General features: G+C 39.4%; 1 long non-coding RNA gene across 1 annotated transcript in view; it reads left to right on the top strand.

Annotated features, from left to right (window-relative positions):
* Window positions 1-2,341: 2,341 nt before the first annotated feature.
* Window positions 2,342-27,109, top strand: part of LOC124281920 — a 51,072-nt gene continuing 26,304 nt past the window's right edge. Inside the window, exons 1-2 of the long non-coding RNA XR_006900002.1 lie at window positions 2,342-2,386; window positions 5,852-5,940. This is a non-coding gene — a long non-coding RNA (uncharacterized LOC124281920). The remainder of the gene's footprint in view (window positions 2,387-5,851; window positions 5,941-27,109) is intronic.

Below are 27,109 nucleotides of genomic sequence, written 5' to 3'. Positions count from 1 at the left end.
ATACCAACGGATTCGTGGGTTCTTTTAAGTGCACAGGGTTGTGTACTGTACATTAGGGGTTGTGACAACACTGAAAGAGTCTGCACACAAAGTTGACTCCAAGGTTTTTACACCCGGTCACAGGTGGGCTCTATCCCGGCACCAACATGCTCGCTGGATCAATCACTATCCTGGCGCCTTAGACAACTTGCCCCTTGTCACATCAACTCAGTAAATGGCAATATGTATTTCCCGAAATTAATTTGGTCAGCAAGCCTGGACATCGGATAACTAGCCCCCAGAGAATACACCTCGGACCGATCAGCTGATCGGCGTATCATTCCGTAGACGCGGGCACAGAGAGTGTTACTGTAAGTGACTTTAGAGTGTTTTGTCCGTGTGGAGTCTACGCCTCTGTTCAGAGCACTTGAGTTATGAGTTGGTAGCGTTCAAAACGGATATTTTATGTACAAGAGGCTTGATTTACATCGAATGACAACCGTAATTACCTGTCGTTATGCTTACTGACACTGTAAATAGTTTAGTTTATTTCCAATCACTACTCTTCTCTTTCTCTCGGGGCGCCATGTTCTTTTTACGTTGATGCTAAGACCAAAAAGGATGGTTTGATGGATGTTATTATAAGTGGTGATTCTAAAAAGCAATGACAATAAATATAAAGATTGCAATTGATACAGATGTATGTTGTCACGATTTTTATTTGATTTTCGAATACCGAACTATGTTTTATCCGGGCGTTAGTTTACAGCTGGGAGACTTTGGATTAGAATCGATTATTTTGGATTAATTTTGTTTAAATTTAATAAAACAAACTGGAAATACTGAATAAATGGCATATTTCATGTGTCTAGTGACATATGATGTATCTGTCATCTTGTGGAGTAAAACACGTAATTTTGTTACACATGAAATATCCCCAATGTATTTTCTATTTTCATTTCGACCATGTGCCCTGTTTTAGTAAATAACGTACTGCAAAATATGTTGATCATGTTGAGGTTGTAGGTAGTTTCCAAATCGGAACCGGTATGTAACTTGGTACCCGTGAAGGTCCGGGTTTGAATTGGTCTTCAGCAACCCATGCTTATAGTAAGAGGCGACTAACGGGATCGGGTGGTCAGGCTCGCTGACTTGGGTTGACACATGTCATCGCGTCCCAACTACATATATCGATGCTCATGATGTTGATCAATGGATTGTCTGGTTCAGACTCGAATATTTACAGACCGCCGCCATATAGCTGGGATATTGCTGAGTGCGGCGTAAAACAACAAACAATCAATCAATGTAACTTGTCCTCTCCCTGTGAAAGCGGGGACATTTAACTGAAACCATGTATATCATCTCTGCTGTATGCCAGCATCAGCGGAGGTCATTCATGTTGTGTCAATTCCAGCATGACCCAACCGTGACATTGACATTGTAAAAATACTGCCTAACAATAAAACAACAACATGCGCATTTGTTTGATTTGTTTTATTTGCAAAAATGGTGACACATAAGCAAAATCAGCGTGGTAGTATTTGACCTTGTAGACACAGAAAGCAGACTGAAGCTGGGTGTCTGTAAAATATATTTGAAAAGCACACGTCCGTGTCTATTTGGTATGAAACAATATAGTAAATGTTCCGTATCTGTCCATCAGATACTGTATTGAATTATTTTTATACACAACTGAGATCAATTTCAAAGTAAGTACTGACCACAGCAAATATATTGCGATAATTCCAAAACTGAATCGGGCGGTGGGGTAGCCTAGTAGTTAAAGCGTTCGCTCGTCATGCCGAAGACCCGAGTTTGATACCCCACATGGGAATGTGTGAAGCCCATTTCTTGTGTCTCCCGCCGTGATATTACTGGAATATTGCTAAAAGAGGCGTAAACCCATACTCACTCACTCACTAACTCAAAACTGAACGTTTCTTATAACTTGTCATGATAGCGTTTTCTGTAAAACGTTTCACTTTGAGATTCTTACTTCTCTATTCAGCTACAGCTTCAGGAAACACACGACCAAAACAAATTGACGAATAACATTGAAATGAATTTCTGCTTTGTTTCTTATGTACTGTTCACTACTGGAAAATCTATTTGACTATTAACGTTAAATAGAACGTTAAGATAACGTAAATACGTTAGCATCAACCTTGTGTTGACGTAAAAATGACGTATCACAACGTCAGGCCACAACGTTGTGACAACGTAAATGGAGTCCACAGAGTAACGTAACAACGAAAGCATAATGTTGTGACAACGTGAACTTGTTTGCTGGGATATTGTCTAATTATAGGTTACCGTTAACACGAATGTTAGTATTGAGACACATCCAACTGATACAGGCGTAATTCTTAATCTTGGATACTACTGCTGTCTGTGCCCATATAAGGTATGTCGTGACGGAACGGTTCCTGTTACAATACTGATTATATACTGATTTAAACTTTGCAAATTTGAGCTATGTCGTAACCAGAAACAAATATGTATCAATAATATTAACAAGAAATATTACACCATATAAAAGTGTCAACAAATGAGAGTAAAATAGCTAGACTGTCACAAATATATATTTATTAATTGGCATGTCCAGTCCATTTGATTTCATTTGAGACCAATGAATTGCTCACTAACACAAAATCTAACAATTGCAACAAAAGCAAATTTTGCACAGTCACATGAAATCAAACGGACTGTAACCATAGCGACTGAGCTTATATTCACAGTCACATGAAATCAAACGGACTGTAACCATAGCGACTTAGCTTATATTCACAGTCACAGCAGCACTGTTTCAACCAAAGATTGAGCCAAACAAATTATTTGGCTTTTAAAATTAACTTTTAACATTTTTTCAGTGACATATTTCCCCGGCTAATTCACTCCTAACAGACCTAGCTATCAATGACATTATCAACCAAGAATTCATGAACAATCAGAAGTAATCATTACATTGTCACGTGTAAGCATAACCTATAGCTTTCCATAAATGCTTGGTTTGGGTAATTTGTTGTTTAACGCTGCACGCAGCAATAGTCATATATATGGCGCAGATCTGTAAATAATCGAGTCTGGACCCGACAATTCAGTGATCAACAGCAGGAGCATCGATCTGCGCAATTGGGCTACGATGACATGTGTCAAACAAGTCAGCGAGTCTGATCACCTGATCCCGTTAGTCGCCTCTTACAACAAGCATGGTTTACTAAAGATCAATTCTAACCCGGATCTTCACGTGTAGTTAAATGCAACCAGTGTGAAATAGATTATATTTGTAAGATATGGCATTCTTAATTGGGCCTGCAGATCCTTTTGAATATCAGTATGTGCGTTATCGGTTTCATATGTGGCTCTGTACAAAATTCGGTGTAAAAATCTAGGCTTCTACGACGACGCTTGCTCAAAAGTGGCATCAGGATTACATTATTCAAGGCCTGAGAAACACATTAAAATTTAACTCATCAGTAAACAAATACGATGTCCGAGACAATTGCCTGGTTTGACTTGACTTTTGACATTCCGTGTATTGTTCAGGTGAGCAATTTCAAGTTTTGATGACAGCTGCTTCCGGCTGCTGACATTTTCGCTGACGCCTGGTAACATCGATGTTTTAAAGGGCTATATGTAAACATGCTTCTGCTATTATCGGAACGGCACTGCAGAGACAGATTTGTACTGATTATGGAACTAGTGTTGTCTCGTTTATACACAAGACCGTGTAACCATTATTGCCGGCAAGTTGCCACCATGGATGCCTTGTCTCCGGATCTATTTCTAATGCAGTAATTAAAACAAATTGTGTTCATTTGTTCTTTAACGCAATCAGCAAAATTCCAGATATATGGCAGCGGTCTGTAAGTAATCGAGCTTGGACCAGACAATCCGGTGATCAATATCATGAGCAACGATCTACGCAATTGGGATACAATGACATGTGTTAACCAAGTCAGCTAGCCTCACAACCCGATCCTGTTAATCGCCTCTGACGGCAAGCATGGGTGGCTGAAGACTAATTCAAACAAGGATCTTTACGAGTTAGTTATCAAAATGGTCGTGCACATTTTACCCGTTAGACTACTGATAAATATGATTTTATCATAAAATTTCACACAATGCTCCTAAAATTTAGTATGATAAACTCCTGTTTCATCTTACTGCTTGAAAGTACCATTAATAAATTTAAACATTTCAATGTTAAGAACACATGGATATAGGCTTCTAGTTTTGAAACATGCTTTGAAACGTGCAGCAGCTTTCCGCTGATCCGTTTGAAAACAATAAGAAGCCGTGCAATTAACTTCTAGTGAAGACACGAAGACAAAGTACAAGAACGTTGTGACCTTCTCACGTTTAGCTGTTGTCAGAAATAACAAGCAGTCTCACTTAATTAAATAGCAGTCTACTGTCCTCCTCACATATCAGTCATGCAAATATGTCGTTGGGAAACTCGTATACTAAATCGTCTTGTGCTACAACAATCGGTATCCGTCTTTCACTGTGTTTTGGCATAACACGCTACACGTAGTTATTACTTCGTAGTTCCAATTCCAAGCTGTGTTAAAATTTGGCTCCGTTAATTTCGAAAACAGGTTTTTTTCAGTCACTGATAACGTTCATCCACAAGATTTTATCTAATCCCTTTAGTTGGACAAGGGCAAGGTGTTAAATTAATAATAGACACATTCAATGCATGTTTCAACCACACCTGTGGGTGAGAAACCCATGTTAGACAACTGGTATCAAAGATATGTGTGAGATCGAATTCCAGGTCCGTGATTGGCTACTCCATGGTGATGACCTAAGTTCACTTTATGACGGACTACTTTCCTGGTTGTAATTTATTGATATGTTAGTCGTGCTTCGGTCGAACTGTTTTTCGTCTGTGTCGAAGCGTTGTGGCTTTCGTGTGATGATAACTGTTCTTACGTCTTACGTAGATTTCGTGATCACATTCGCCCTATTAATCCACAGGCATGGAGGAAACGTTTGAGTTGAGGGTCACACCAGGTGTGAGTAGTAAGCAGAAGCTCGGATGACGTCACATATGATCGTTGTGCAATATATTAATGCGCCACTCAAATCTAACGATTGACAAAATATATGTGGGTATGATGCTAAAACGGTGCGGTTTTACCGCAGTTGTGCCTCACAGATTCTCGTGTCGTAGTCTCTGTTTCTCAGCTTGTAGGACTTAACACATCAGATACAGATTCCAGCCACTGTCGTCGGCTGATGTATGGTTGTTGAACTCGGTGATCAGTTGACATTCATCATCAGCGACCCGGATGTTGATGCCATAGCAACTATTGTCGTAGTAACATCTCCTGGAACACTCCGCCCGCGTCAGTCCAGCCTGAGCCTGGTTTGAAGAAATCATCTTCTTCCCCGAATAAGTATCGAATTGTCTATCTGCAAACAATCAAAATATGGGTTAAAAGTCACAAGCGAATGAAACACAACATTTAATGGATCTCTGATACGATTGAGTGAATGAGTTTAGGTTTACGCCGCACTCAGCAATGTTCCCGCTATATGGCGGTGGTCTGTGAATAATCGAGTCTGGACCAGACAATCCAGTGATCAACAGCATGAGCATCGTTCTACACAGCTAGGATACAATGACATGTGTGAGTCAAGTCAGTGAGAATGACCACCTCTTACGCCAAGCGTGGGTTACTGACGATCAATTCTAACCCGGATCTTCACGGGTAGATCTCTGATACGGATATGGTTGTACGTTATATATCACACAATGGAAAAGTTGTTATTGTCACATGTTCTCATTGCCATATGGCTGCAATTTTGGCGATGCAATGTAAACGTTTAACTCACTCGCTATTGTTTTACGCCGATTTAGCAATTGCCAGCCTTCTCCCGGCGGAGGGACACTCTACATGGACTTCTTACGTATCAGGGAGATTTGGCAAAGTGAAACAGACTACATATGTAAGTGTTGTTTAATATCACCTTCAGCAATATGCTTCTGTATTACAACGCTATATACATAAATGGTCCTAATTAGATCTCCTCATCATCATCATCTTCATCTTCATCATTATCATCATCTTCACCATCATTATCATCTTCATCATCATCATCATTATCATCATCATCATCATCATCATCACCTAACCAGATAACCAGTGACTGATGGTATGACCAGCAATCCAAACCATTGGGGCACCGAGACACACAATTAGCCGACTCATGGAGTCTGACAACTGATCTATTTTGGTCTTCTACTACCCGATGCACACGTTAGCTCAGCCTTAGAGACCTGTGGCTAGGCTTGAAAATCTACAGATACCAAAATATTCCTGATTTCAGTTTCAATACGAATATTAATTTCCCCACAAGTTCAATTTGTACCTTTGAACAATCTCTACGTCTAACAAAAGAAGGCGAGGTGGGATAATCTAGTCGTTAAAGCGTTCGCTCGTCAAGCCGAATACCCGGGTTCGATTCCCCACATGGGTACAATGTGTGAAGCCCATTTCTGGTGTCTCTCGCCGTGACATTGCTGGAATATTTCTAAAGGCGATGTGAAAACGTACTCACTCACTCGCATATGTTAGCAGTAGACAGTTCTACTCCGATATTCCCACTTGGTCAATAACACTTTTGAGAACAATTGTTAACACGGAATTGATGACTTCGTTACATGTGGCAACTTTAAGACCCCTAAGGAAGTCACTGTTGATCAGTTCTGTAATCACGTGTAAGGTCGCATTCAGCTGAGTATCATTAACGAACACATAATGTGCTTTGCCGCTAATGTCTCCCCTCAGACTCTGACTGTCACACGAATCGTAGACAACTCCCACTGTGGTCCATTGGGAGAACATACTGCATGGTATCATTAGGTTTGTTTCATTATATCTATGCGGTGAGGTAGCCTAGTGGTTAAAGCGTTCGCTCGTCACGATGAAAAACCCAGGTTCTTTTCCCCACATGGTACAATGTCAAGCCTGTCCTGATATATAATCGATATAAAATCTCTAACTGTCCTCTGTAACATGTCTTTTCGCAAATATCTGTTGAGGTTTTGATATGTATACATATAAAGTGGGGGTGGGGGTGGGTGGGTTTCTAACAGGTATATCTAACACACTTACATGCATGTAGAGCCAGCCTCACCTAGAATATGATACAAATGCAGCTGTTTTTATGTATTATTTTTCTACATATTATCAGTCAGCCTCAAGCAAATTGGTTTTGCTATGTTTCAGCCTCACGATCCCCATTTTGTGTGACTTTGTATCTTAGCTTGGTACTCCCAAAAAACATAAAATCTGCAATAAAATCCATCACAAACTTCAGGAAACCAAATATGCAAGAAACATTTTTGCATGTTTGAGATTGGTAGAAGTCCGCTAGAATCAAACATATTGAAACTACAATCGCTTGTTCAAGTGACTCCCCATTCTGTTTACTGAAAGAACTCGAGAAAGAAATGATGGATTTTGTTCAAATTTGGTACCAAATTTTATTGACTAGATGTACCGACACCAGTTGCATTAAGTGACCTTGAGGTCATTTTCAAGGTCACAGCGAAGGTGTAACAGTTTTGCACATGCCAAGCTTGGTAGCCGCGAACTCAGGAAAGAATAGATTCTGATCCAATTTTATGTAAAGGTGTATTGGCGGGATTTCCCCCTACACCAATTGAAACAAAATACATGTATGCAAGAAACATTTTGTATGTTGGTAAAATTCCGCTTGAATCAAACTTAGATATTAAACTGCACAAAAAAGCAATTTGAAACTACAATCGCTTGATGAAGCGACTCCCCCCTTCATGTTTACTGAAAGAGCATGTTTTGGAGACGCTACCCATCCCCCTTTCAGTTGACGTCATCATAAGAACATAACTTATCCTAATCTTTTCACTTATTCATACATGATGTCAAGGGTTCAAACTAAATACTGAATGGTCACACAAGTGTCAGCTCTCAATATATTGTATATCTTGACACAATGCTTTTGAAAAATTAAAATGAGGGTGTCCTTAAAAAAACAGTTCCCGTCTAAATATAAATCAAGCCATCCAAATCTTTGAATGTTAATGGTGACGGGAAGTCATCCAATACTATGCTGAACATATTTTATATGGTATTATCTGAGATCATACCATTATCCAAGAGCTAGCGCAATAGTGCCGTGGTAAGGCGTCTGCCTATAACGCTGAAGGCCCGGGTTCGAGGAGGCACCTAGGTTCGGGTCCTGAGACGGGTACATGACACTTAGATCCACATTGTCTCAGTTCACCCAGCTGTAAAATGGGTGATGTGCTATCAATGTGAGTGTTTAGTTCATTGCGCCTAACAGGCAGCATGGCTGTATGATCCCCAGGGAGTTGCAAAAAGTACCGGAAACTACGATAGTGTCCTATGATCGGGGATAGTAATGTACGTAGCGACGTGAGCAGGCAATGTGCCTGGATATGAGCGTCATATAAGCGGACTATTACTATTACTAGATACCAAATGACAGATCGTTTTCTATTTTCAGCAAATTTGTAAGACACATTATACCCCAATGTGTTGTGATGACTGATATCTCGTTAACCACATTACCCACATGGAGTTTTGGATATGACTTTGCTAATGATTCCTTCAAAATAAAATGGAAGCTTTTCAAACATTGGACATAAAGACTGACTGACTGACTGAGTTTAGTTTTACGCCGCTTTTAGCAATATTCCAGCAATATCACGGCGGGGGACACCAGAAATGGGCTTAACACATTGTGCCCATGTGGGGAATCGAACCCGGGTCTTCGGCGTGACGAGCCAACGCTTTAACCACTAGGCTACCCCACCGCCCCGAACATCAAGAACATACATTAGTTAGACTGACTACTTTTTCAACGCCCCTCGTAACATACTTAAAAGAAAAGAGAACGTCTAAGGAAAAAAGCATTTCGATCTCTGAATACTTCTGAGCTATTTAAATACAAAAAGCAAAGGAATAAAGTAAATAATCTGAAAGGAATAACCAAGGAAAACTTTATATCTAATTTTGATAACTATTTATCACCCATTCCCCCTCTTGTCACTGATGATTCTGGCATACCTTCAGTTTTTACAGAATTGGATAACGCTCAAACATTAAATGAATATTTTGTATCTGTTTCAAATGTTAATAAGGGCGGCAAAACTTTGCCACCTGTTAGCCATCGCTGTGTTAACATTATAACAAGTGTCATTGTAACCGAAAAGGAGGTATCTGATAAGACCTTACCAGCAAACAAATCTAGTGGACCTGAGGACATTAACATGAGAGTGTTTGTACATCTATAGCTGAACCTCTTTGTTGTATAATATATCATTGAGTGACTGTATTTCCTACAATGTAATGTCACTCCTATTTTGAAAGAAGGAGATACATCCCTCCCAACTAATTACAGACCTGTTAGTTTATTATCTATCCTTGGGAAATTTACAAAATATCACAATAATGTTTTCAACCATGGACATTGGCCAAGTTCCAGACGTGATCTTCAGTAATGAACATTTGGAGTGTGTACATCAACATAAACATCTTAGTGTTAACTTATCGGACAATACAAAGTGGTCTCATCATGTAACTGCTGTACAAGAAAAGGTCACTAAAATAGTTCCCTCATTACGATCGTTAAAGTACGTCCTATCTAGAAATATTCTATCAAGCATGTATGAAATGTATGCTAGACCTATCTTAGAATATGCGTCTGATGTCTGGGATAATAAATTATTATCCCGCAGATATTTGTGATAAACTTTAAATGGTTCAGCTTGAAGCAGCAAACATTGTAACCGGTCTGCCAATATTCGCTTCAAGAGCTAGTTTGTACAGTAAAACTGGTTGGTTACCTTTATAAATTAGACATACGCATAAGAAACTTTGAACATTTTACAATACTGTTAACATGCAAACTTCTGATTATCTTATTGACTTATTTCCACCATCTACTGAAACTATTTCTCAATACAAGTTGTGCAACAAGTCTAATTTGGCTATTCAATCACAGTTCTTCTTTTATATAAGATTGTGCTTTTTATGGAATAATTATTCCTCCACAATAAAATGTACCAATTCATTTCCTTTATTTAAAGTTAAATTATCTGAAAAAATGACGTTCATGTAGTTCCTCAAATGCTGATAATTTCTTTCTAAAATGTCCAAAGTATATTTCAGCTGCCAGTTTGATTTGATACAAGGCTTTGAAATCCTAAAAGTTAGCTTAGATATAAACACCAGTCTGTACAGCAGCCTTAATGTCCCCTAAAATATAAATGAAAATATACTGAGTCAAAAAAGAAACTTCACATTCCTTCTTCAGGGCACTTTAAAAGACCAAGAGATGGTAAGATTGTTAAATTGTTATTATTTCATTGCTGAGATCTGTGTGATGTACTCGATACACTGACAGTGCCATAATCAGTTCCATTGGGCTACACCGCCGTTCCAAAACATGGGTATACAGAATGTCAAGTCACAAGAATAAAAATGCGAAATTTCTCAGTTCAATATCGTGTATGGCCGCCCCGCGCATTCACCACTGCCAAACACCGTCTCCTCATCGACTGCCTGATGCTTGTGAACACGTGGTTGGGGATTCTGCGCTATTGCTCTTGCAAGGCAGCGCCAAGTTCCTGCAAATTCTGAGGTTGGTTCCTAAGACCACAAAGTCTTCTCCCAAGTGCATCCCAAACGTGCTCTATTGGATTAAGGTCAGGGGACCTCGATGGCCAGTCCATGACGTTGATTCCAGCGTTTTGGAGGAAATTTCGTGTCAACATCGCGGTATGCGGCCGAGCATTATCATGCTGGAACTGTAGACCTGGGCCATGATCCGCCATCAAAGGAACGAGTTCAGGGGTGAGCACCTGGTTGCGGTAAGCAGCAGCTGTGAGGTTTCCACGGATGACCAGAAGTCGGGAACGGTTGTTCCCACAGAAAGCACCCCACACCATGCAACTTCCGCCCCCGAATCTGTCGACATCCTGTACACAACATTGGACATACCGTTCACGACGTCGTCTCTAGGGTCTATACCTGTCGTCCACGAATCTGAGGGTAAACCTGGATTCATCGCTAACGACGACTCGATTACAGTCTCTCTGGGTCCATCGGAGGTGACGTTGGGCCCACAGCAGACGTTGACGTTGATGAAACGTCAATATTGGCCCACGATATGGACGTTGAGAATGGAGATTGGCAGCCCGCAACCGATTTCGAATGGTCTGTGAGGACAGTCGACCTCTAAACATCTCAACCCTGGTTCGTGTAGCCGGCAGAAATCTGTCACGTAGGTGTCGTATGACGATTTGACGGTCGTCTTCTCGTGACGTCACACGTGGACGACCCGACCTTGGGCGATCAGAAGTGGTGCCAGTTTGTTGTAGACGACCTCGCAAGTCATACACAGTACGACGGCTGCATCCCATTACTCTTGCGACGTCAATAACTGATCTTCCCGCTTGCAACATGCCAACGGCCCGTTCACGTTTCACACTTGACAATCGTGGCATTTCAAGTACGGTTAGAACTGTGGTTTAAAAGTGTTTTTTCAATTCTTGAGGCCAATGCAAACACGTGCATATGAAGAAAACTTCGATGCGAAGATCACGTGATCGACTGCATGTGCAAAACCTGATTTGTCACTAACGTCGTTTGCACGACGAATGGATGGGTTTGAGTGGGTTTTGCGAACGTTTTTCTAGAGTCGAAAGATAGGGATCCCATTTCGGATACATAGATGTATCATCAGAGAAAAATTATTCATTATTTTTCAAATTACATGTTGTGAAGTTTCTTTTTTGACTCAGTATATTTTTAGTCAAGTCCATAAATTCATTGTACGTAGTAAGCGTTTCAATTAATGTGTAATATGTCACCCCTCTGTTCATTGTCCATTACATGTATTTTCCTTGTTATTGTCGGAAGCCGGCTTTAATAAGTTGAATAACTTGAGCACAATCCCTTTCAATACTGAATGAAATTTATGAAAACAACTTAAATACATGTAGAGGGTTGGGATGGGGATGGGATGGGATGCGTGGTGTGTTCTAACCGTTATATCTAGCCTAGTTTAAGACATAGAGGGGGCGGTGGTTCTAACGGTTATATCTAGCCTAGTTTAAGACATAGAGGGGGTGGTGGTTCTAACGGTTATATCTAGCCTAGTTTAAGACATAGAGGAAGGGGTGCTAACGGTTATATCTAACATACTTAAGACATAGAGGGGGATGTGGGGGTTCTAACGGTTATATCTCAAATACACGTGGAAGGGGGAGGTCTAACGGGCATATCTAACATACAACAATAAAAACTTTCATGTATTTATGACCCACATTTTCGAACCTTTTATCAGCCTCTGAAAAGGAGCTGGTAATAGATCTTTAATGAGCTTCGTCCTTCAAGCCTGAAAACCTTTTAATACGGTTGAATGATCCTTTGTCATTTATCAAAAAGTAGTGAGGTTATGCATTTTTGTTATAGATTTCTAAAACCAATGGACACTATTGGGACGTTGGTAACTTTTACCAGACATTATTTGAAGACATTTCTCATGGTCAGAATATAACCGACTTTAATAAAGATAAATTTGAGTGCCCTTGTCATATCATGTTTACAACACAACTGTCTAAATCTTGGTATTTTTGGAACCAGAGAAGGGGCATGCCGATATTTAGGTCGTTAACATACTTTTATTTGTATGACATGGTCACGAATATAATCTGCTATTTATTACCGAAGTCTTTAATTTAGGAAATTACGCGATAATCTACTGTCTAACAAAGGCAGGCTCCCCGTCATCGTTGTATTTAGAAGGCGGCTTCTTAGAAGCAACGTGACGTCATAACATTGTTCATGATGTCATGTCACCATGACAAAGTGATATTTTACCCGGTGCATATCGTATGAAAACAAATTATCCCCGATATGTTTGCCCTCGTAGGTTTATAAGCATTGTTATCATCATTCTTTGAGGTTAATCATCCGTTGATTTATTTGTTGCATTTTGTGCGGTGAAACTAAATAAAGTGATTTCTTTAGTATACCCATAACAATTAAGGTGTTAACTTACATTGTATACCCAACATAAAGAAGTTTGACTTTATTTTGATAGCGAGCACATATGATCGATTCCTTGAAGTAAATGATACAATAATTAATTCAATACCATTTCTACATTTCATTTTAAATGCATCAATCAAATACAAATGAGTAGACAGATTGACTGCTATGTGGCAAGGAATAACCAGGCGCTAGCGATTCATGATATCCTTAGCAAATGTAACATAAAATTCCCTCTCATAAACTACACTAATATGTAGTAATATGATGAAGAAAATAATTCGAACCAGGTTAAACTGTGACAACGCAATATATGAATGTATGATCGAAACATAAATCATAAGAAATCACATATGATCAAAACATAAAATTAACTTCCAATATGTCATTGCGTCAATATAGAAAATAATTCGAAAATGAAGAAGAATAAACGTACATTTCAAAGCGCAAACAAACAATATCCTGTTAATTTTGAATATGCTATGAAGAACTTCAAATTGTAATAGAAATAACATGAAATTATTGAAAGCTATTGCTCGTAACATATGTCCTTGCGTCAACATCGAAAATAATTCCATTATGAAAAAACAATTAACTTTAATATTCGAAACATACACAAATAATCTCTGGTCTCGAATAATTTCACAGCCGGTAGAATAACATGAAATTATAGAAACCATTTACTAAGAAAATTTGAAAATTAGTAATTCATTAGTTTTTGAGATATTGTAAGAATACACGCTGTGACCTTGAAATTGACTGGCGTTAGACGATACTCCCAATGCATCTTGGTACTACCTTTAAGCAAAATATATTAACTCTGTCTTGTGTTTTCGCACTAAAGAGTTAGACATGTGCAAAACAATTTTCACTGTGAACTCAAAATGAGCTCAAGATCCCCAATCAATTGGTGCAGGGGAAATCCCGCCAATACACCTTTACATAAAATTGGATCAGAATCTATCAATTCTTTCCTGAGTTCGCGGCTACCAAGCTTGGCATGTGCAAAACTGTTACACCTTCGCTGTGACCTTGAAAATGACCTCTAGTCACTAAATTCAACTGGTGTCGGTAAATCTAGTCAATAAAATTTGGTACCAAATTTGAACAAAATCCATCTTTTCTTTCTCGAGTTCTTTCAGTAAACAGAATGGGGAGTCACTTGAACAAGCGATTGTAGTTTCAATATGCTTTTTTGTTCTGTTTAATATCTTAATTTGATTCTAGCGGACTTCTACCAATCTCAAACATACAAAAATGTTTCTCTCATATTTGGTTTCCTGAAGTTTGTGGTGGATTCTATTGCAGAATTTACGTTTTTTTGGGAGTACCAAGCTAAGATACAAAGTCACACAAAATGGGGATCGTGAGGCTGATACATAGCAAAACCAATTTGCTTGAGGCTGACTGATAATATGTAGAAAAATAATACATAAAAACAGCTGCATTTGTATTATATTCTAGGTGAGGCTGGCTCTACATGCATGTAAGTGTGTTAGATATACCTGTTAGAAACCCACCCACCCCCACCCCCACCCCCACTTTATATGTATACATATCAAAACCTCAACAGATATTTGCGAAAAGACATGTTACAGAGGACAGTTAGAGATTTTATATCGATTATATATCAGGACGAATATCATTTTCGTCATTTAGCTAAGATTTGTCAATTCTTTCTTGGGTTATCGCGCTAACAACAATCTTTATATCTGCAAAACCCTCAGACTTTTGCTGTGACCTTGCAAATTATCTCAAGGTCAGTCAATTTAACTGGTGTCGGTGAATCTCGCCAATATACCTTGGTACCAAATTTGAACAAAATCCATCATTTCTTTCTCGAGTTATCCCCCAAAACAAGCTTGTATGATGCATGAAATGCAGCGAAAAACAAACACACGCGTATTTACGAGTGATTAAATCTGTTATTACAATATTTACGTAAATATTTATTACATTTTACCGCAACTAGAATTATTACAATTTACGTCAATTTTTATTACAATTTGCGTATTACAATTTACGTCATTTTTTATTATAATTTACGTTTTTATTACAATTTACGTCAAGTTTATTACAATTTGCTGCAAGTATTACAATTTGCTTTTTTATTACAATTTACGTCGTAACAAAGCCTATTTCTGGTGTCCCCAGCCGTGATGTTGATTGCTAAAAGCGACGTAAAACTAAAATCACTCACATTCATCATATCTAAAGTATAAACTCAAAGCATTACCTTCCAGGCATTGGTGAACAGGAACACCTTCAACTTTTACTTCACAGATGATTAGAACGTCATCGTTAGGGTTGGTTATGAACTCTGGTAATTTGAGCACTCTAACATATCTCCCAATTGTCCCTTCAGCACAGGTCAAATTAACGTTTTCACCGAGTGACGCTTGCCCAGGGTGAGATGCACACGTTGTCATGTTGACGCCTGGGCAATGGACTGGGCTCGCTTTGTACACTTCCACTTTGAAGTCATGAAGCTTAAAACCTGAAAACAAATACATATTTTACCATGTATTTCAAGGTGAAACAAGGGGGTCGTCACCCAATCAAAACCGATGAAATTTATCAAAGCGCGATGTCGAGATAATGCATTGCCTCGCCTTGAATACATATTTAAGTCATAAATATAAGTAAATAGCTGTCAAAATGTTAGTGGTATTGTTCGTGTATCGCTCTTTGATTAATTGCCTGTGAAGATACGGGTTAAAATTGGTCTTCAGGAACCCATGCCTGTAGTGAGAGGCGACTGACGGGATCGGGTGGAAATTTGCGGAGTGCGGTGTTAACCATACACAAGCAAAATTGGGGTGGGGTGGGGTGGGGGGGTTGGGGTTCTGCTATTCTTTGCATGGTTTGGTAAGGTCAACGCTGCAGCAATGTCCCTTCTGGGATTCAATAATTTCAATCTGTCTGTCACATTGGCGATATGTTTTGTAGACTAAAATGAATGTGTCACAATAGGCACCATAAACCATGTTATAACTTGATATCTCACCCTCTGTCTGTCACATTGGAGATATGTTTTGTAGACTAAAATGAATGTGTCACAATAGGCACCATAAACCATGTTATAACTTGATATCTCACTCTCTGTCTGTCACATTGGAGATATGTTTTGTAGACTAAAATGAATGTGTCACAATAGGCACCATAAACCATGTTATAACTTGATATCTCACTCTCTGTCTATCACATTGGAGATATGTTTTGTAGACTAAAATGAATGTGTCACAATAGGCACCATAAACCATGTTATAACTTGATATCTCACCCTCTGTCTGTTACATTGGCGATATGTTTTGTAGACTAAAATGAATGTGTAACAATAGGCACCATAAACCATGTTATAAGTTGATATCTCACCCTCTGTCTGTCACATTGGAGATATGTTTTGTACACTAAAATGAATGTGTCACAATAGGCACCATAAACCATGTTATAAGTTGATATCTCACCCTCTGTCTGTCACATTGGAGATATGTTTTGTAGACTAAAATGAATGTGTAACAATAGGCACCATAAACCATGTTATAAGTTGATATCTCACCCTCTGTCTGTCACATTGGAGATATGTTTTGTAAACTAAAATGAATGTGTCACAATAGGCACCATAAACCATGTTATAAGTTGATATCTCACCCTCTGTCTGTCACATTGGAGATATGTTTTGTAGACCAAAATGAATGTGTCACAATAGGCACCATAAACCATGTTATAAGTTGATATCTCACCCTCTGTCTGTCACATTGGAGATATGTTTTGTACACTAAAATGAATGTGTCACAATAGGCACCATAAACCATGTTATAACTTGATATCTCACCCTCTGTCTGTCACATTGGAGATATGTTTTGTAAACTAAAATGAATGTGTCACAATAGGCACCATAAACCATGTTATAACTTGATATCTCACCCTCTGTCTGTCACATTGGAGATATGTTTTGTACACTAAAATGAATGTGTCACAATAGGCACCATAAACCATGTTATAAGTTGATATCTCACCCTCTGTCTGTCACATTGGAGATATGTTTTGTAAACTAAAATGAATGTGTCACAATAGGCACCATAAACCATGTTATAACTTGATATCTCACCCTCTGTCTGTCACATTGGCGATATGTTTTGTACACTAAAATGAATGTGTCACAATAGGCACCATAAACCATGTTATAACTTGATATCTCACCCTCTGTCTGTCACATTGGAGATATGTTTTGTAAACTAAAATGAATGTGTCACAATAGGCACCATAAACCATGTTATAACTTGATATCTCACCCTCTGTCTGTCACATTGGAGATATGTTTTGTAAACTAAAATGAATGTGTCACAATAGGCACCATAAACCATGTTATAACTTGATATCTCACCCTCTGTCTGTCACATTGGAGATATGTTTTGTAAACTAAAATGAATGTGTCACAATAGGCACCATAAACCATGTGGTATGTCCCTGTCAAATAACATGTTACGTCATCTGGTAGACTTAAAAGGTTTATTTGTTGTCAGAACAGCCAATGATATAAACATATAGAAATAAATATCCTATCTTTTCATATGCAAACTGTCACAAAACGTAATGTAAGAGATTCTTTACATTCTTTGTTAATGTGAAAATTCGCTCATTTCGTGGTGTCGTCATTTTGCTCAAAAGTGAGTGTGCTGTCTGTCGCATCCTTTCGTAGCGATAGTTCTCGCAATTGCTAATATAAGCACATAAGCTGATGTGTTGGTCTATTGTTCGACGACATCCATGGCAACATACCAGCTACATGACGTCAGTCTCCAGATAACCCATGAGCACCGATCTACGCAAAAGGAAAATATGATGGCATGTGTCAACCAAGTCAGGAGCCTGACCACCCGATCCCGTTAGTCGCCTATTACAACAAGCATGGGTTACTGAAGACCAATTCTAACCCGGATCTTCACAGATTATTGCAATATGTGGAATACTTCAAATTGACATAGGCAGAAGCAAATGCTTTTGCAGACGTTCTATTTTTAATTGACACCAGATTATAAGATGGTTCAGTGTTGGTTTGAATCAGTAAAATTCATACCAAATAATGACAGTTATATTCTTCAAACTGGTCCAGACTCGATTATTTACAGACCGCAGCCATATAGCTGGAATATTGCTGAGTGCGGCGTAAAACTAAACTCACTGACCTGTTTTACCTATTCTGTTATCCTTACCATGCATATCACCCTATTCTGTATCTGCACCGTTGTAATCCTGTAGATGGCCAAGAGATCCACTGTCCACCACTGGTCAATTTCTCCGTGTAATGTGTGAATGCAGCTACGTTTGTCGAAACGTGGGTTGGCGTTACCATCAACAGCCCGATCTGCGATACCATTCTCGCCAACTGAACTCTGTGTTGCTGGTTTACCCAAAGCAATGTTGTTTGTTCCAACACCTGCTTCATGTCAAAGTAGATAACAAATTAAATTAAAATGTAAAACGTCAACCCAAAACAATACATAGGCCTTGGCTATGTTCAAAAACAGATTCCTATCCGTGTAAAGAGAAAATAAGATTGATTTTGGTGTAGCAGCGAAAATGCTACTGTGCCTATGACAAATCATGGGATTTCAATCCAATACCAGAAGCATCGTCCCATGTCAAAGCAAGGGTACAGACACCGTGGTCTTCTGGTCTGAACGTTCAGACGTACATAGCATTCAGACAGTATCAGACATACAGGCCTTGCAGCATGAGAGATAATTTTATGGATCTATGAACTCCTTTCAACATTCAATGTGACGTTTTGGTGTAGATTGTAAAGCCTCCAGCATGTCACTTCTAAATGCCATTTCATGAAATTACAGAGTTGCTTTTGTTAGAGTGAATCAATGAGTGTGGTTTTACGCCGCTTTTATGAAATTGCATATTCCAGCATCTCACGGCGGGGGACACCAGAAGTGGGCTTCACATATTGAATCTATGTGGGGAAATCGTACCCGCGTCTTCTACGTGACGAGCAACCGCCTTAACCTCTATGCTATCCCACCGCCCCTTCTTTTCTTATACGTACACATTGTTCAAAGGTACAAATTGAACTCGTGGGGAAATTAATATTCTTATTGAGACTGTGAAATCAAGTATATTTTAGCATCTGTTGATATTCAAACCCAACCAGAGATCTGTACGGCTGAGCTTTTTACATTCAAACTCTGAAGTGATGAATACTGATACTTCAGACCTAGCCAGAGATCTGTAAGGCTGAGCTTTACATTCAAACTCTGAAGTGATGAATACTGAATCCTTCAGACCTAGCCAGAGATCTGTAAGGCTGAGCTTTACATTCAAACTCTGAAGTGATGATTCAGACCTAGCCAGAGATCTGTAAGGCTGAGCTTTACATTCAAACTCTGAAGTGATGAATACTGAATCCTTCAGACCCAGCCAGAGATCTGTAAGGCTGAGCTTTACATTCAAACTCTGAAGTGATGAATACTGAATTCTTCAGACCTAGCCAGAGATCTGTAAGGCTGAGCTTTACATTCAAACTCTGAAGTGATGAATACTGAATCCTGAGGCTTTACAGAGTGATGAATACTGAATCCTTCAGACCCTAGCCAGAGATCTGTAAGGCTGAACTTTACATTCAAACTCTGAGTGATGAATACTGAGACCTAGCCAGAGATCTGTAAGGCTGAACTTTACATTCAAACTCTGAAGTGATGAATACTGAATCCTTCAGACCTAGCCAGAGATCTGTAAGGCTGAGCTTTACATTCAAACTCTGAAGTGATGAATACTGAATCCTTCAGACCTAGCCAGAGATCTGTAAGGCTGAGCTTTACATTCAAACTCTGAAGTGATGAATACTGAATCCTTCAGACCTAGCCAGACTTAATATCTCTTACGTAGGACTTAGTTTCTCCTACGTAGGACTTAGGACTTAGTTTTTCCTACGTAGGACTTAGGACTTAGTTTTTCCTACGTAGCCCTTAGTATCTCCTACGTAGGACTTAGTATCTCTTACGTAGGACTTAATATCGTCTACGTAGGACTTAATATCTCTTACGTAGGACTTAGTTTCTCCTACGTATGACCTAGGACTTAGTTTGTCCTACGTAGCCCTTAATATATCTTACGTATGACTTATTTTCTCCTACGTAGGACTTAATATCACCCCATCGTTTGATCTATCATGCATACATCTATTCACAGAGAGAGAGAGAGAGAGAGAGAGAGAGAGAGAGAGAGAGAGAGAGAGGAGAGAGAGAGAGAGAGAGAGAGAGAGAGAGAGGTGAGTTGGGTTGGGTTGTCTTCAGATGGGCCTAGGTTGGATCGCATACAACGCTCGTTTGCGGTTTTCGTTTTTTCATGATTGTTTACAAGTTGACTTGACTGGGGTGGACAAGTGTTGAGTGCGGCGTAAAACAATACGAAATTGAAAAAAGGCAAAAGATTGTCATTATAGTTGTTTGTATAAGTATTAGGGAATAAGTACGCATAGATTGCCACCGATAGTCTAAGACACGCCTGTGCACGCAGATTATGATTCATGTGCGACGACCTCTGTTATATCCAACGCATAATAGTAAAGTGTAACAAAGTGCAACATATAACAGTGAACTAACTGCAACGCGTAACAGTAGAGCGAGGCAGTAAAGTACAACAGTCCAACACATAACAGTAATTTGCTACAATCAGTTGAACACATGACTCTAATGGTGAAGGAAACAGTAGACTCTTCTAGTAAATGAAAGACATGATAGTAGACTCTAATGGTAAATGTAACACATAACTGTAGACTCTAATGGTAAATGCAACACATAACTGTAGACTCTAATAGTAAATGAAACACATGACAGTCCTAGGGACGAGTAGTTAAGAATGGGTTTACAGGGCCGGTGAGATACGGCACGTTGCGTTCTCTGGCATTCCCTCTCTGCAGATGATGCTGGCTTTCAGGCTGACGCAAGGACTCGATGTATGGCCCAAGCAAACATACAAACACAAAATCTTCTTCATCTTGGGGGGTTCCTGCTGCTGTTGTGTCCCGGCATACAATGGCTGCTATTGCTTGGGAGGCCTTATTTTACATACTGTGGGTCCAAACGTGCCCCAAAGCTGGCCGGCGTCCACGTTTCATCCGTAGAAAGTCTTGACAGAACGCGCAAAACGTGTCAAAACCTTGATCAAAACGTGAGAAACGTGAGGGAACCAATCAGACTGCGACAGGCTGGGGGGGAGGGGGGGAGTAATGGCATCCGTAATGCGCCTTCCATCTTCCGGGACTCCGCAGCCTGTTTATCCCAACGTGATAGTGAGTGAGTTTAGTTTTACACCGCACTCAGCAATATTCCAGCTATATGGCGGCGGTCTGTAAATAATCGAGTCTGAACCAGACAATGCTGTGATCAACATTATGAGCATCGATCTACGCAGTAGGGAACAAATTACTTGTGTCAACCAAGTTATCGAGCCTGACCACCCGATCCCGTTAGTCGTCTATTACAAGCATGGGTTACTGAAAATCAATATTCTAACCCGGACCTTCACGGGTCACGTGATAGATCGTGAGAGAACTTGACTTTAGAGGAAGGAAATGGCCAAAATCCCACGGCGCACTACGTTTCGGGGAAACGGGGCTGCCGTGGCCGCCAGGAACATAGTGTAGCTCTATCATTAGATCATATACTTTCCTGTGTGCAAAGGACAGCAAAATAACTAGAATATCAGTTATAAATTTAAAACTCGTATGACACTCTAAAACATCTTAACTATGAAAGACAATACAATAAAAAACAGGCTATAGATTGCCAACAACTGAAGGTAGATCACCATACTAGGGACCATGGAGACTTAGAGAACCCTTGCTTCCTGCATGGACCCGAGTTGGATTTACACCATCCCTTCAGCTGTCAGCAAGTTTAGACAATTAGCCATAAAATAGAATAACACATATTCTACAGTTCTGTTGGACTTACGTACCCCCACAGGAGGACAATAATTTTACGATACTTCAACCCCCTGTATGGATACAGCCACTCACAATCTCAGCTGCTCAATTAAACTACCAATTTTAAAATATTTGTCTGTTTACAAATCATATATCAAAATTGATATAACAATTCTATTTTTTTTAAATGCAATTATTTAATGACAATTGACGTTAAAAAGATCCTTCACTGTTTTCACATTGAAATTCTTATCCCTCGTAATGGAAAAATCAATGCGACCAAACAGGACATGCTTCATCTCAGTGGATGCCAAAACGGAGGATCTTCACCTTGCAATAAATATTCATGTGTATATCGCGTATGGCCAATGCGACATCGCCGCATGTTGACTTCCTCAAATCTGGACTGACAACCCAAGTAGGTGTATGTTATTTATTGATACCTACTTGGGTGTCCCACTTCTTTTGCATTAGATTTCGGATATATGATCTAATCACGGCTTTATAATCAGAGTATGGAATAAGAAGTGGTGTCACAGATTGGTTGAGTGCTGCCTTAGCAGCAGCATCAACCATTGTGTCACCACCATTGATTCCAACAATGTAACTAACAAGAGTCGATGTCGCATTGGCCAGTAGCAAGATGATTATAGTAGCAAGACAAATTTTTAATAGCCTGAAGGCAAGAAAGAGAGTCTGAAAAGACTATGTATTGTTTGTATTTAGGGTGTTTAGAAATGTATTCAAGATATGCTTGCTTATATGGCATTAGCTTCTGCTGTGAAAATCGAGCTGTTGTCAGGTAAATCAAGAGGATATTGTTCTGGGTCCAATGACAGTGGCTCAATCCACATGACTCCAAAAGACAGGATAGACAAAATAAAGAATAACATACAAAACAATGAATACACAAGCAAACATTGATTGGTTAAAATATGATTAAATAGTATTATATAAACTATCGACTTTGTTTTATTTTTGGAACTATAAACCGATGCTATACTCATTCCATCCCCCCTAAGATCATCTGGCAACTCGTAGTGTTCATGACCATACCAGTTGGCAGTGTGACTTGTCAAAGGTCTTTCTCCTGTCTTCGAAGGATCAAGCTGTGGACACGTGCAACAATGAGCACTGAACGTCTAACTGGTCTGGAAATGCTGCACACATCATAATTTTAAGGTTGATCACAAATAGAGCATTCTTTCTGGCTGACTTGTCTTGTTAAGTTGAAATGAGAAAACTGATTGAGTGAGTAATATTGACTGACTGATTGACTGAGTTTGGTTTTACGCCGCTTTTAGCAATATTCCAGCAACATCACGGCGGGGGACACCAGAAATGGGCTTCACACATTGTACCCATGTGGGGATTCGAACCCGGGTCTTCGGCGTGACGAGGCAACGCTTTAACCACTTGGCTACCCCACCGCCCCTTGAGTATTATTGAACAAACCTGAAGATAGCATATATATTCTTCCAAGGCATTTAGAAGTTGGTGTAGTAATACAAGACAAATTTTATGGATTACAATTTCTTGATTTATTTTTCACAACGTTATCAGGGGAAGAAGGGGAAAGAACTAGCCCAGAAACGTTGTGGAAAATAAATCAAGAAGTTGTTATCCATAAGATTTGTATTGTATTATCGTGCATATGACGTGCAATTTCTGGACTGTCAACTGAATTTAATAATACAAATATTGTATATCAATACTTAAATTGAACCGAACGGTTATTTTGCATATATACAGATCTAAACATATTTATAAAGTTAAGTTCAGAACAGTACGAAGAGATGCTACAATTTTGAACAAAGAAACTTTCTAAAAAATAACATGAAAAAATTGTCAAACGTAGCAGGAAAAAAAATAATATTTTATACAAAATTGTAGATTACATATGTGGAGTCATTTTACCTTCAGAAAGCAGGAAATTGCATCTGAGTACATCTAATTTCAAAATATTCACGGTGGAGCATGCCCCGGACCTCTCTAGATCCTCGGCCGCTTCACGGCCTCAAACGCGGATAGTGCCCCCTGCTATTAAGACAAGTTAACTACTGCCCTTGGATTAAAGGCACAATGTCACACATTATCGACAATATATTTGCCTAAATGTTATATATATATTGGGGGCAGTGTAATGCAACGTTGCATTAATTCATTCGAGAACAATTAACTTATCAATGATAAATACACTCAGGTTATAAAGACTGGTCGACAGTGGAACAAAAAGAGCGTCATCCATTGTATTTTTAACTGGCATACAATCATAAAATGGTATTACTATACACAACATTTCTATATAGAAACGGGCTATAGATTGCAAGGAACTGAATGCAGATCAAATGATATTATGAAAACGTAGTACATTTGCTACCCAGTTGGATTATTATGAAATATTTGACATAACAAAGCCTAACTTTTAAAGAACATTAATTCTACGATTAAGACGCTGTTAGACATAGAACTACTTGGAATGATGTGGTCTTTCATACACTCTCTGGAGGACAATGATTGTATCCTACTTCAGTTCCCTTTGAGGGTACAGCCAATCTTATTATTAAATTTATTCCATAACGTTTAACTAAGTCCTTTATTGTAGACGTGTAGATAAAAATATATGGAGCAACTCAATTACTTTAAAGCTTAGATGCAACCAACAAAATAAACATAATTAAAACACAATAATCATTTATTCATGACATATAATATACATTGCTGATTATGAAAAAACAAATAAACAAAATATAAGCGTACAATCATAAATCAAAAGTGCAATATTTTGTACTTTGGTTTCCTACCCTCGAAACGAAGCACCCGGGATACCGAACCCAGTCAGAGCGGGTGGGTGTGCACTTATATGTAAGGAACACTTTCGTTTGCTTCTTCATTTGCCGATACCCTCAGGGCTCTTTGTGTGTGTATAGGCATCCCGGTTCAATCCGCGCGAACCTATTCACTGCGCATGCTGGGTTTTTTTTAGTGAATCGTTTGAATTCCGATTTTGAGGGATTTTTTCTCATTGCGTTTTTTTTCAAGTTTATAAGTTGAATTGACATTTTTGATAATTTGTTACTGTAAGTCCATACCTAAAGGTATCAGAATCTGCAAAGTTGTGTTTTGCGTTGCATGTAAGCTTTAAAAACCTATAACTAAATGAGGACTTAGAAGATCAACAAGATCAGTAACGTCCCACTCGCAATCGTCAAAATGTTATTCTCAAAGAAAATATTTGCATGAAATGTCGAGATTGTCTATCACCTTGTCAGTGGATGCCCTTCCTTGGCACAAACAGCATATCTTTAACGACATGATGGCATGGCTCGTTGCTTCTACTACCGTCTTCGCTTCGCCATGCCTGTGGCTTTGACTCAGAGGTCCATCCACGGTACGACCCTGAACATGTCCAGGGCGTCATGGAAAATGACAGCTTTAAACGTCTTTTGAATAGGCCCTTATACAGCCTCAGAAGAATTCCAGTTAACAAACCTGATCTTGTCCTTTTTAATAAAGCCAATGAATGTATTTATATCTTTGAATTTCCTGTCCCTTTTGACAGCAACGTGATTGGAAAGATTCAGGAAAAGCATGCTAAATATGCGGACCTCGCCTTTGAAATGTCTCGCTTGCATCCCAAGTACACTGTCGTCAGCTTTCCCATTGTTCTCGGTGACCTTGGTTTGGCACCTCCTGATCTCTTGGCGCAGATCAGGAGAGTGCCCGGGTTCTCAACCGGGAGCACACCCCCTTCTGACACTCTGGGTAATGCCCAGAAGGCTGCAGAGTTGGGGAGACTACATATTCTCCGGAAAGTTCTTGGTGGGTACAACTTGGCAGCGTTTCCTGGGAGAAGTGTCATTCGCTCTCTGGGCTGCGTGTAGAAGGGCAAGGGTTCTGAGCTGATGATAAGCCTTACCAGCCTGACTGTGCCAGGATCACCCAAACCCTCTCTGCTGCACTTTCATCTTAATCTGTGAAACATAATAATAATAAATGGATATTTCTTGTGCATCCAGAGAGTGCTCAAAACGCTTCACATAAAAGAGTACCTAGAGTCCATGAGGAAAATATGACACTTCTTCAAAAGACCATCAGAACATTTGGCAGTTATAGGTTGTAGAATTTTTTAAAGATGTAGGTTTTGAGTCCCGGCTTGAATGCTTCTAATGATGAAGCATTTTGTATGGGAGAAGGAAGACACAGGATTGGTATTGCAAATTTGAATGATCTATGCCCACAGAGTTTGAGGATGAACTTGGGGAACTGACAGATGATCTTGATTCTGGCAGCGGAGAGAACGGGCAGGCATATATGTTGACATCTGTAAGAGATATGGCTACAAGAAGATGGTTCACATGTTGCTCCATGGTGAGACAAGGATCAAGATAACCACCTAGGTTCTTGACACTGGGTGATAGTGGGATATCTGAGTTGGCTACTGTGATGTCCGTAGAGTTGATCCTTTTCAGACATTGCGATGTGCCAATCAACATAGCCTCAGTCTTATCTTCAGCTCATTTGTCATCATCCATGAACTAATTGCCTTCGTACACTGACATGCTCTTGATCTGGCTTTTGTACGTCCTCTCAGTACGCGGTGATTCTTTCATCACAAGAGATACATTAAGTGCAACAGAGGTCGGGGTTGAATTTCAGACAGCAAGGTCACCCAGGGCAACCACAGATACTGCGTACGATCGGCTTGTAACGATACACTGGCACTATTTCAGACATAGCCATAGGAAGGCATGATTCTGTCTTTTAAAGTTTTATCGGTAGCGATCCATGAACTGTAAGGTAACTTCCAGACCAAACGTCACCTTACCTGAGCCAGCAGATGGAAAACAACTTGTGAAATATACACATATTCACAGTACATTTATCAAATTTCCTCCCGGAATCTTTTCACGATAACAATTTTCTTGTTTAAATGGACACGGAACCAGTTGCCCTGACGAGTGTTTCTTTGTTGTACTTCGTAGGAAAGTAAGAAACGTGAAAGTGAGTGAATGAATGAGTCATTAATACTTAACGTCACACTATTTGCAATGTGTGCAATAGTTTAGTCATATTGTGACGAGAACAAATTTGATACAAGGAACACATGCAT

The sequence above is a fragment of the Haliotis rubra genome, unplaced genomic scaffold (assembly GCF_003918875.1).
Source record: "Haliotis rubra isolate DU_JTF1 unplaced genomic scaffold, ASM391887v1 Scf290, whole genome shotgun sequence".
NCBI classification, from domain to species: Eukaryota; Metazoa; Mollusca; class Gastropoda; order Lepetellida; family Haliotidae; genus Haliotis; species Haliotis rubra.
Note: the sequence above shows the minus strand (reverse complement) of the source record. Positions and strands in the feature narration are given on the sequence as shown.